The sequence below is a fragment of the Hyperolius riggenbachi genome, chromosome 9 (assembly GCF_040937935.1).
Source record: "Hyperolius riggenbachi isolate aHypRig1 chromosome 9, aHypRig1.pri, whole genome shotgun sequence".
NCBI lineage: Eukaryota > Metazoa > Chordata > Amphibia > Anura > Hyperoliidae > Hyperolius > Hyperolius riggenbachi.
In genome coordinates, this window is record NC_090654.1 from 246,657,980 (window position 1) to 246,669,693 (window position 11,714).

Sequence of the window (11,714 nt, forward strand, 5' to 3'; positions counted from 1 at the left end):
CGGCTCGTCGCCATGGCGACGAAGTAAGCAAAACACGGAAGGCCGCTCATTGCGGCCTTCCGTGTTACTTCTGGCCGCCGGAGGCGATCAGAAGAACGCCTCCGGAGCGCCCTCTAGTGGGCTTTCATGCAGCCAACTTTCAGTTGGCTGCATGAAATAGTTTTTTTTTTATTTAAAAAAAACCCTCCCGCAGCCGCCCTGGCGATCTTAATAGAACGCCAGGGTGGTTAAACACACTTGAAGAGCAAGTTTACTAACATAACAATAATAATGAATAAAATTGCTTGTTTTTACAATACCCATTTATAATTTTTTTAACCAGTGTTTGCCCATTGTCAAATCTTCCCTCACCCTGATTTACATATTCCTATATTTATTATTATTGATTTATAAAGCGCCAACATATTCCGTGGCGGTGTAAAAAGTAAGAAACGAACATGGGGTACATAATAATACAGACAATGGTGTACACCAATATACAAGATACATAATTAGTGACAATATACAAAAAATGATACAAAATACAGATTTGGTAATGACTGTGATAAAAGTAACATGATAAATAATATGTATAATCATTTTCAAGACACAAAAGGGGACGGGAGCCCTGCCCTTGCGAGATTACAATCTAAAGGTATCTAATATTTCGATCTAATCTAATATTTATCAGTGATGCCGGCATCTTTACTGCTGGCAAGGTGAATCATTGTGAAATGTTTCTTGTGTGAAGTGTGGAGGGATCCTCAGATAATCCCCCAGAGTACTGTGGAGGAGATGGCTTCATGATATCATAACCTAGAAGGGGTGGGGCTACATACTAATGTACAGTATAAGAAGATACTGATACATGTAAAAATGGTTATGCTTAATTTATTACATACTACTATATGCCATTACGGTTACACTAACACTTAGCAATAACAAAAATGGGTAAGATAGCTTTGTTTTCTTGAGCTTGTATGCCATGGTACAGTACTATTGAGTACTGTATAGCACTGAAATCTTCTCCAGTAATTTACAGAGTACATAGTCATGTCCCCAACTGTCCCTCAGAAGAGCTCACAATCTAATCACTACCATAGTCAGACTTATGTTCTTAGACTAAAGGTCTATTCACGATTCAGCCAAAAGGATTAATTTTCCTGGTTTTTCGATAAAAAGGATTATTGAAAACAGGGGCACCTCTAGCCATTTTGTCACTCCAGGCGAGAAAACCTGTGCCCCCCCCCCCCCCCCCATGAAAATAATCGTAATGCGGCAGTGTTTCACCAAAAAATAATCATAATGCGGCAGTGGGGGTCCGTGGGTGAGTGCAGCCTGATTGGCTGCCATGTGTCTGCTGACTGTGATGTAGAGGGTCAAAGTTTAGCCCAATGATGAGGTATAGGGAGTGGGTCAAACGCGCTGTGTTCGCGTCCCGTCGCGGACGTAAACACATGAATTTCACGCTCTAGCCGCACGGCGAACCGTTCGGGCCATCTCTAATGCAAATAAGGTGCTCTGACTCAAGTCTGACTGGATTAGCCATATGCTTGTTTCAGGGTTGTGATTCAGACACCACTGATGCCAGAAGACAGGACCACCAGGCAACTGGTATTGCTTAAAGGGGAACTGTCACGAAAATCGTAAAATTTAGAACTCATACAAATAAGAAGTACGTTTCTTCCTGAGTAAAATGAGCCATAAATTGCTTCTCTCCTATGTTGCTGGCATTTACAGTGAGGGCCCATTTTCACTATCGCGAATTCGCATGCGTTTTTTGCATGCAAATTCGCATAGCAATACAAGTGACTGGGACTGTTTCCACTTGTCAGGATTCCTTCGCGTTTTTCTGTCCAGAAAAAATTTGCATGGCAGAACCATCAGAATTCGCATACCGCTATGCAAATCGCATACAATGTATTTAATAGGAAATTCGCATGAGGTTTGGGTATGCGAATTTTCATGCGAATTCGCATGCAAATTTGCATACAAATTCGCATAGAAACAATGGAAAAGCACACCAGCACTGCCATGGTTAAATTCACATACAGCATCATTCATGTGAATCCGCATGCTGATCAACCTCCCTGCTCCCGCACACTTTTTTGGCAGTTGGACGAAGCAACTGTCATTCACTAAGTGCATTTTGCAAATAAAGAAATCCCTGTGAACCGCCCATAAGGAGATGGCTAGTCCAAAACCTGTTGGTTCTGTCAGATTTCTACTGCTTACTGTAACAGTGACAGCAACATAGGAGAAAAGTAATTTATGGCCCATTTTACTCTGGAAGAAATGTACTTCCTAATTGTATATGTTGACATATATTTTACATTTTAAGATTTTTGCGACAGAGGTCCTTTACGAGAGTCTGAAGCGAGAATAAATCTTGCTTCAGACCTCATAGATAGCAGGGGCATGTGTGCCCCTGCTAAACTGCCGCTATCGCGCCGCTAAACGGGGGTCCCTTCACCCCCAAATCCCCTTGGTGCAGCGGGGGAGCGCTTCCTGGTTGGGGCAGGGCTAACCGCCGCAGCCCTGTCCCACGCGCGTCTGTCAGCGCGTATCTCCGCCTCTCCCCCGCCCCTCTCAGTCTTCCTTCACTGAGAGGGGCGGGGGAGAGGCGGCGATGCGCCGCTGATAGACGCGACTGGAGGCAGGGCTGCAGCCGTTAGCCCTGCTTTCAGGAGCGATCAAGTCTGCGACCAAGTGTTGCAGTGGGGGGGTTGGGGGTGAAGGGACCCCTGTTTAGCGGCGCGATAGCGGCGTTTTAGCAGGGGCACACATGCCCCTGCTAACTATGAGCTCTGAAGCGAGATTTATTCTCGCTTCAGAGTCTCTTTAAAAGGAAATAAATATGCAGAGGCGTATCTAGAGGGGTGCAGGCATGGCTTGAGCCATGGGCGCCACAGCACCATGGGCGCCATGGCTGCCTCCTCCTCCCTCATGCTTCACCACCATACTGAAGGACGCCTCTCAGGCATTTGTACCTGCTCTTATACTGGAGGACATCTCTCACTACCTATACTGGGGGGGGGGGGGGTGTCTACTTATACTGAGGGACACCTGCTAAATCTATACTGGGGGGTTACTTATACTGAGGGGAACCTCTCATTAACTATACTTAGGGACTACTGGGGAATTACTGGGGGATACCTCTTACTACTTTTGCTAAAGAAGGCTACTTATACTGGGGAGACATCTTACTCCGGCTGCCAGTCTAGGAGGTAGTGAACCTCCGGAAGCTGCATCCCTTCCTTACGCTGCTCTGGCTCCGCCCCCGTCCCTACCTCACACTAAACTCCCCGCCCCCGACACTTAACCCTCTAATCCCCTCCCGGCAAGTCAAAGAGACTCGCTGGGGTCACAATGCTGCTATGCTCATGGCATAGCGCATTCCTATATACTGGGAGGGCAACGTAAACATGGGTCTACTTATACTGGGTGAACTACCTCTGGCTAACTATACTAGGGTGCTACCTCTGGTTACTTTTACTTGGGGGTTAACTCTAGCAACCTATACTGGGGAGACTTGTATCATTGCAAGAAAAGAAGCTATGATTATGGACAAGGTGGTCTGATGGGGGCGCAATTTCAGTGTTTGCCATCAGGGGCGTAACTAAGCCCCGCCGGGCCCCCCTGCAGAAATTCAGAGCGGGCCCCCCCCAGACCCCACCCCCTGGGGCCCGCTCGGGGACGTTTTGTGGGGGCTAAAGGGGTGGCAGCATGAGGGGAAAGCCTTGGCCACAGTCGGCGGGGAGAGGGGAAGTTCCTCCCCTCTCCCTCACCTCGGGGCTCTCCCCTCTGCGCTCCCCTCCAGCTAGTTACCGTCTGTGGGCAGCGGGCAGCGGCGGCAGATACATACCTTCTTCCTTGCGTTCCATCGCAGCCTTCTCGCTCTAGCGGCTGACGTCACTTCCGGAAGTGACGTCAGCCGCTAGAGCGAGAAGGCTGCGATGGAACGCAAGGAAGAAGGTATGTATCTGCCGCCTCCGCTGCTGCCCGCTGCCCACAGACGGTAACTAGCTGGAGGGGAGCGCAGAGGGGAGAGCCCCGAGGTGAGGGAGAGGGGAGGAACTTCCCCTCTCCCCGCCGACTGTGGCCAAGGCTTTCCCCTCATGCTGCCACCCCTCCAGCCCCCACAAAACGGCCCCGAGCGGGCCCCTGGGGGGGGGGGGGGGCGGGCCTCCCCGCGGGCGCAGGGGCTGCAGGGCCTATTGTTACGCCCCTGTTTGCCATAGGTGCTATGTCACCCAGATACGCCCCTGAAAATATGGCAGCCTCCACATCACTCTCACCTCAAGTTCACTGTATGGCCAATTTTTGGCGCAACTAATTAACAAATACATTTGTTTTTGTGATGTGGTACGAAATCAGGGTGCCCAGAGCTAACCCATGCATGACAATACAGGAAGAACATTAAAATTCCATGCAGTCTTGGCCTGTCTCTGAACCAAAAACCCAATTGCAGCAAGGCAAGCGTCCTATCCACTTTATACAAACCACAGGAACATTTTCTCTCAGAGCTTCTGTAAACTCATAAGTGCGCTGAACTTTCTTCAGTGTTTAAACATAATTTCAAGTGGCAGCTCCACACGCAAAAACACACTAAAAACAGCATGTAAACAAAACATCATTTTAATTGTCTTCTTAGAACGACAGAACTACCTTTAAGCTACAATTTGCGTTAGCGGTAGTGTGCGAAAATTATATCCACTTGTCTTTCGGATGCCAGCTTAATACGGTTACTTCTTGTCGATTCTTTGCCGAGAGATAGCGAAGTGACAGAACGAGCCTTGTAAACATTTACTCATCCGCGAATGTTTATTTTTACCTCAAAGTAATCCCCCAACAGCTTGTGTTTATGGGTTTTTGTGTCGACAAAAGGCACTTTTGTCACTGCTTGACAAGAGCCATTTTGATTTGTAAGCCTTAATGCAGGCTGGCAACTAATTATAATGCAGGCGCTGATCATTTCGGTCATGGAGAAATTAGCTGATATTTCATCTCGGAGTTTGTGGAAGCAAGACACAGACCAGTGTAATTATTCTAATCAAGATATATTTTCCACTTCGGGGGCACTGCTCCCTCAAAGTTTGTCGGGCCTGAAAGGAGATTAACATATTGCCCCCTTTCTGTCTTAAAGACAAACGGCGCTGATGGCAAGAAAATTGCATTATTGTGGTTGCTGGCAGCTGAGCGTTGCCAACAAACGGCACCGCCGATCGGCTTCTTACAAACAACAAACTGCTAATAAATAATGTTTTTCTTGTAGTGCTCGAGAAACAGTGACACTCTTCCTTGCTTCCGCCCGGAACTGAGCCACTTGGGCCTAAGCCTGGCTGAGCTCATCAAGTGTTTCTGACAAAGAGAGATATATTAAGATGGGGCTTTGCGGATCGAGGGAATGGCGCGTTTCAACAGGGTACAAGAAAAACAAAAAAAGTTTTACTTAGAAGAAGTTGAATGTCTTGCAGTTTTGCCTGAGGCGTTTAAAGTAAACCTTAAAGAGGAACTGTACTGAAAATAACAATCAATAAAATTGCTTATTTTTTTACAATATTCATTTATAGATTATTTAGTCAGTGTTTGCCTATAGTAGACTCTTTCCTCTCCGATTTACATTCTGAAATTTATCATAGGTGGTCACAGTTTTAGTCAGCCAGGTGATCAGTTCATTCACTGAGAGTTCTATGCACAGAGGGAGATATTGCTTGTTTGGCAGTTGAAAAAAAGTGTTATTTCCCACAATGCAATGAGGTTCACAGACAGGAAACTATCAGGACATAGGTCCTGACATCACACTGTGGGAGGGGTTTCACAATATCAGCCAGACAGACCCCACTGATTATCTATTCGAGAAAAGGTAACGATTTTTCAAGGGAAAAGGGGATATCGGGTACTGATTGGGATGAAGTTCAATCCTGTGTCAATGTTTCTTTATAGTACAAATGATAAATACAACATTTGTAACATGGAAAAAATGAGTCTAATATTTTAATTTTTAATTTAATGGCTTAATTTTTAAGATTGCATCAAACTGTTAAAATTGGTGTTTAGAATCCATCCAGCCTTGGTAAGCTTTTAAACTCTCCTGCACTTAAAGGGAACAAGAGATCCTTTAAAGAAAATAAGTTATACATACCTGGGGCTTCCTTCAGCCCCATACGCGCTGATCAATCCCACGCCGCCGTCCAGCGCTGCCCGCAACTACGAGAACGGGCTCTCGTCGTCGAGGTCATCGGAGTCGGGCTACGCAGGAGAAGTGCGCCCTCTACGTATCTCTCCATACAGTGCTGCAGAGATACACAAAGTGCGCACCTCTGCTACGCTAGAATGGCTCAGACTGGCGGCAGAGCGGGGTCCTGGTTCTCATAGCTGCGGGCAGCGCTGGACGGCGGCTAAGGGATCGATCAGCGCTTATGGGGCTGGAGGAAGCCCCAGGTGTGTATAACTTATTTTCTTTAAAGGATCTCTGGTTCGTTAAAGCAAACCTATGAGGTTTCCTATGAGCAATTCTGAATACTTATCTCAGGGGGGGGGAAGCCTCTGGATCCTCAAGAAGCTTCCCCCGTCATCCTGAGCCAGGCTGATCCAGCAATGAGACCCCCCAAAGCTCAGCCACACTGCGCCTGCACAAAAGCATGAAACCGCTCTGGCTCAGGCGGAAAAAGCCGAGCCTGATCAGGTCCGCGCTACCAGGCAAGCTGTTGACAAGTGTTGGCAAGCAGATTTTCAGGGGTCTCAGCCCTGGAACGGTCTGGTGGAGGAGTACGAGGGAAGCCCGCTTCCGAGGTGAAAACCCTGTAGGGGCTCTTTTTTTCCACAACAGGTACACTTTAGGCTTCCTTCAAAGCCTTATCTCACTGTTTCAACCTCTATTTACTTTTCAGAAAATCGGATTACACTGGGGCACGCTGAGACACTGCCCCCCCCCCCCCTCAGGAATCACTGTGCCCTTCTGAGTGCCAGAACTGCTCAGTAACATACAGTTATCGGTTTCCTGGCTTCAGCAGCACACACTGAACAGGATAGGCTCTGTAACATACATCTTTGGTGCACATAAAGAAAAACAGGGGTACACTAATGCTTAAAAAGTTAGAATGCCCCAACACAATCGGCATGATTCACAGAGCTTTTTCATCTGTTTTCACCTTATCTATGTTACATTTATAAAGTGTACCAGAGCTGACAGTAGTGAAAGGTTTCATACATTCCTGGGGCTTCCTATAGCACCATATGTGCAAGTCATTGAGGAGAAGTTTTGTCAATAGATCCCATTGGCTGTTTAATAAGATTCACTAGAACCCACATGGAATTCAGGTTGGCAATGACAGGCTGGGATAGTCGACAGGGTAGAGCGTTGGCTTCCTGGCCAGGAGCTTTTTGTTCCCAAAAGAAGTTGCTATCTTAATATCTTTAAAATTCCTAAGCTTTGGCAGTGATTAAGTGCCTTTTAAGTTACATAGTTTCAATCAACAAGTTTGTCATATGAAAATTAGAGGAGTTGGAGATCATAAACTGAGGAATCGGGTTGGAGTCGGATGATTTTTGTACCAACTCCACAGCCCTTCTTTCATCACTCACTTGTCAGTGTCATTCACCGATTGCCAGGCCAGATTGCATAAAGTGTCAAGGAGCAGCTGTACGCAGTCTACATTTTCTGACGTGTGTACGAGGCTTTGGTAAATGACAACCCTCAGTGATCTGCCGAGAGTATCTCATACAAAGTCATTGTGGTGTTCATACATGTGGCCTGTAGAGGTCGCTGTTCTACTTGCATTACTGCATAAGATTATCTAGACGGTTGTGGATCGGTGGTTCCTGTTCTGCCCGCCTGGAGACTAGGGATGCTCGGAAAATTCAGCGGAATTATGAACTCCTCCTCCTCCTCTTATATCATGCAGTAGGGAATTACAGATTTTCAAAACAGCTTATATACCATAGCTGGGATTTGAACCCAGGACACAGTGTGTAGTAGGTATCTGTCTTAACCTCTAGACCATGACCCACACTACATGCTAAAGCTGGCCTAGCATAAACCATACTACCATTATGATCAATTCGATAGAAAAAGTTGCATGATTAAGGATTTGTAGTTTTTGAAAAGCATGCTTATATACCATAGCTGGGATTTGAACCCAGGACGCAGTGTGTAGTAGGTATCTGTCTTACCCTCCAGACCATGAACCACACTGCGTGGTAGTAGGTATCTGTCTTACCCACTAGACCATCAACCACACTAAGGGCCAGGCTTTAGCATGTAGTGTGGTCAGAGGTGGGACAAGGTCCTTCAGCACCCAAGGCTGAGACAGCAAAGTGCGCCCCCCCCATCTCTCCCACCCCAGCTGTCACACACTGATTGCTATTACACAAAGAGGTGCCCCAGGGCCCCCAACACCTTAATCTCTACTTATCTGGCTTGCAGTCGCTGCCATGTATCACCTTTTCTTATTTCTTTCTGCTTCAAACACAATTGGGAATGACAGCTGAATGAATTGTGCACCCACTCCTACACTGCGCCCTGAGGCTGCAGCCTCTCCAGCCTCTGTCTCAGCCTGGCCCTGAGTGTGGTTGATGGTCTAGTGGGTAAGACAGATACCTACTACCATGCAGTGTGGTTCTAGAGGGTAAGACAGATACCTACTACACACTGTGTCCTGGGTTCAAATCCCAGCTATGGTATATAAGCATGCTTTTCAAAAACTACAAATCCTTAATCATGCTACTTTTTCTATGGAATTGATCATAATGGTAGTATGGTGTATGCTAGGCCAGCTTTAGCATGTAGTGTGGGTCATGGTCTAGAGGTTAAGACAGATACCTACTACACACTGAGTCCTGGGTTCAAATCCCAGCTATGGTATGAGAGAGAGAGAGAGAGAGAGAGAGAGAGAGAGAGAGAGAGAGAGAGAGAGAGAGAGAGAGAGAGAGAGAGAGAGAAAATACTAACAATATACATAGTTGGTGAATACCGTAAATAAAGCAGTTGTCCTGCTGAGCAAAGACTGGTCCTGTGGGTGCAGCACAGCTAACTAAGAGACTAAACAAAGAAACTAAACACTGGTTTCTTTTGAAGGCTATTGCTCACTCAATCCCTTCACTTCCACTTCCTGCATCTGTGTGAAAGTTGATTTTGGAAGGGGGGCGGGTTAGAAATTCTAAAAATGTTTTTGTACATTCATAATGATGATAATTTTGACATTACTATTTCTGTCGTCTCTGATTCAGCAGCTAACAACTACTGCACAGTAACAGCTGCTGCATTATATTTAGGAATGAAGTACCTTGTCTATTTTCTTATGTGTAAAAATATGTCTGAGGGATCTGCAGAATATTTAATTGCTGGATCAGGGACACTCGCTAGTGTATTTTTGGTGCAAACAAGGGATGACACTAAAGGCCTGCACTATTATATGAGCAATATATCAGCAATAAGAACTGTACGGATGAGGACACACTGACAGCCAAAATGATCACTAGTATCAGTTGACAGAGCTATTGCTGTACAGATACACTGCACCGCTGTAGGTCATTTCTATGGAGGATGATGACAGCAGAGGACAAACGGGAGGAAGCTAATAACATTCATTCATGCTGGCTGGGACATTCCTCATCTCCACGGCCACGCCCCTGTCAGTGACCGAGCACAGCTGTACTGAGTATGTGCGAAAGCGGTGCAGGCATGCCCAGTGGTACAAAACTGCATGTGTATGACGTAAACAGCTGTGCGCAAGCAGCTCCATGTTTCTGAGCATGCACATACAGTACTTGTACATGCGCTTGTACACAAACGGAGATAACGCCATGAAAGAATATTGAACAAGCCCTTGTCGAATATGCATTGAGCGACCCAGCACTGGAACGGTGGGCCACACAACGATTGCTTCTGGACTATTCTGAGTCCGCCCTCTGCTGAGGCAAAGTCCAGTACAAAAATACAGATATTTTCTGTAAACCAGTCCTGAAAGAGGGGCAAATGAAGAAGAAAACTGGACAAAGGGATTTGGTTTCCAAAGAGGGACTGTCCCATTTTGAAAAAGTTGGAATTTTTCTGCATTTTGCCATTTCTCTCAGTTACAGGCTAACTGATTAATTGGATGCATGTATGTATGTTTGTATGTATGTATGTATGCATGTGCCGCCATCACTCGAAAATACCTTGACTAATTTCTAAGAAACTTGGTATACAGATCCCTTACTACCTGGGAAGATATGTTCTGGGGGTCTCATGCCCCTCCTGCACACCTGGGTGGAACCACAAACAACCAATCAGATTCCACACATTTAAGTCAATGGGAAAAAAATAAAAGGCTGCCATTCTCACAGTAATAAGGCCAGAGTCCTCAAACTTGGCACAGTTGGTTACTTGGTGACCGAGGTTAAAAATTCATGGAAAGTTGCTGAAGCATTAAACAACCAATCAAATTTCAGCCATTCATTTTAAATGGGAAAATGTAAACTGTACTCATTCTAATGGTGGCCATACATGGTACAATTTTTATTTCATTACTATGTAGTATAAGGGTAAAATATACTGAAAGGATAATTTAGGCAGTTCCCTTATACTACCTAGAATTGGTAAGATGGTATGTATGGCCACCATTAGACTGTTAACAGGGTTCTAAAACTTGGCACAGTTGATCACTGGGTGACTAAGATTAATATTCAGGAAAGCAGGTAGAGCCTACAAAAGCCAATCAAAATGTACCTATTGATTTTCAAGGGGAATATTTACATTGTACATATTTACATTACATTCTTACACTGTTAATGGCAGAGGCCTTGAACCCAGGGCTGTGGAGTTGGTACAAAAGTCATCCAACTCTGACTCTTCAGTTTTTGAAAACACTGACTTCAGGTTTCCAAAGATTACTCTGACTCATCTGACTACACATCCCTGCTCAAACCTGCAACACTTGGTCATTGAGTAACCAGGGTTCAAATTCAGAAAAGGGGGCAGAGCCATAAACAGCCAATCAGATTTTTTGCTTGTTTTCAATAGGAAAATGTAAACTGCTTCCATTATCACATTATTGATTCCAAGGACCCCAAAGCTTACAAACATGGTCGTTAAGTGACTGTGTGTCAAGGTTAGAAAAAGTGGGCAGACACAACAACAACCAATTGCATACCTGAGCAACGCCAGGTTTCCAGCTAGTTCATTATAAAATTGCCACATTTATAGGTGCTGCACAAGTCTTTTTTTTTTAACTTGTTATTCAAAACTATCTTTACAGTTCAATCTACAACCAGCTTATTACCAAAAGCAATTACCAAAACTGTCAGTAAGCTCAAACTAAGGCTCCCCCTAAGGCAACTTTCTTGCAGCCCCCTCTTCCATTCTCATCCATCTACAGCAGCCCTGCTTTTTCATATGAGGCTCACTTGGGCAGCAACTCCTCTCTTGCATATGTAGTTTCCCATTTCCAGCCTCCTCTACCATATACAGTATGGCAGCCCCTCTTCAATGTTCAGACTCCTCCCCTAGGCTGCAGCGACCCTAGGTCTAGGCCTGCATGGCCTTTATATTCCACCCTCTGCCAGGTCACCCCTCAGCCTCACACAGATGTACTGGATGGGCATTTTGACATCAGTTGCACAATTAGTGTTTCAAGGGAAGGCAAATGCCAGCTGAAAAACTGCTCTCAAAGCCATCTGTGTAAATGAGGAACTACTTCTCTCTCGAGTCATAGATTGGAAGCCGCTTGTGCGCTCTAGAGTGACTCTGCACA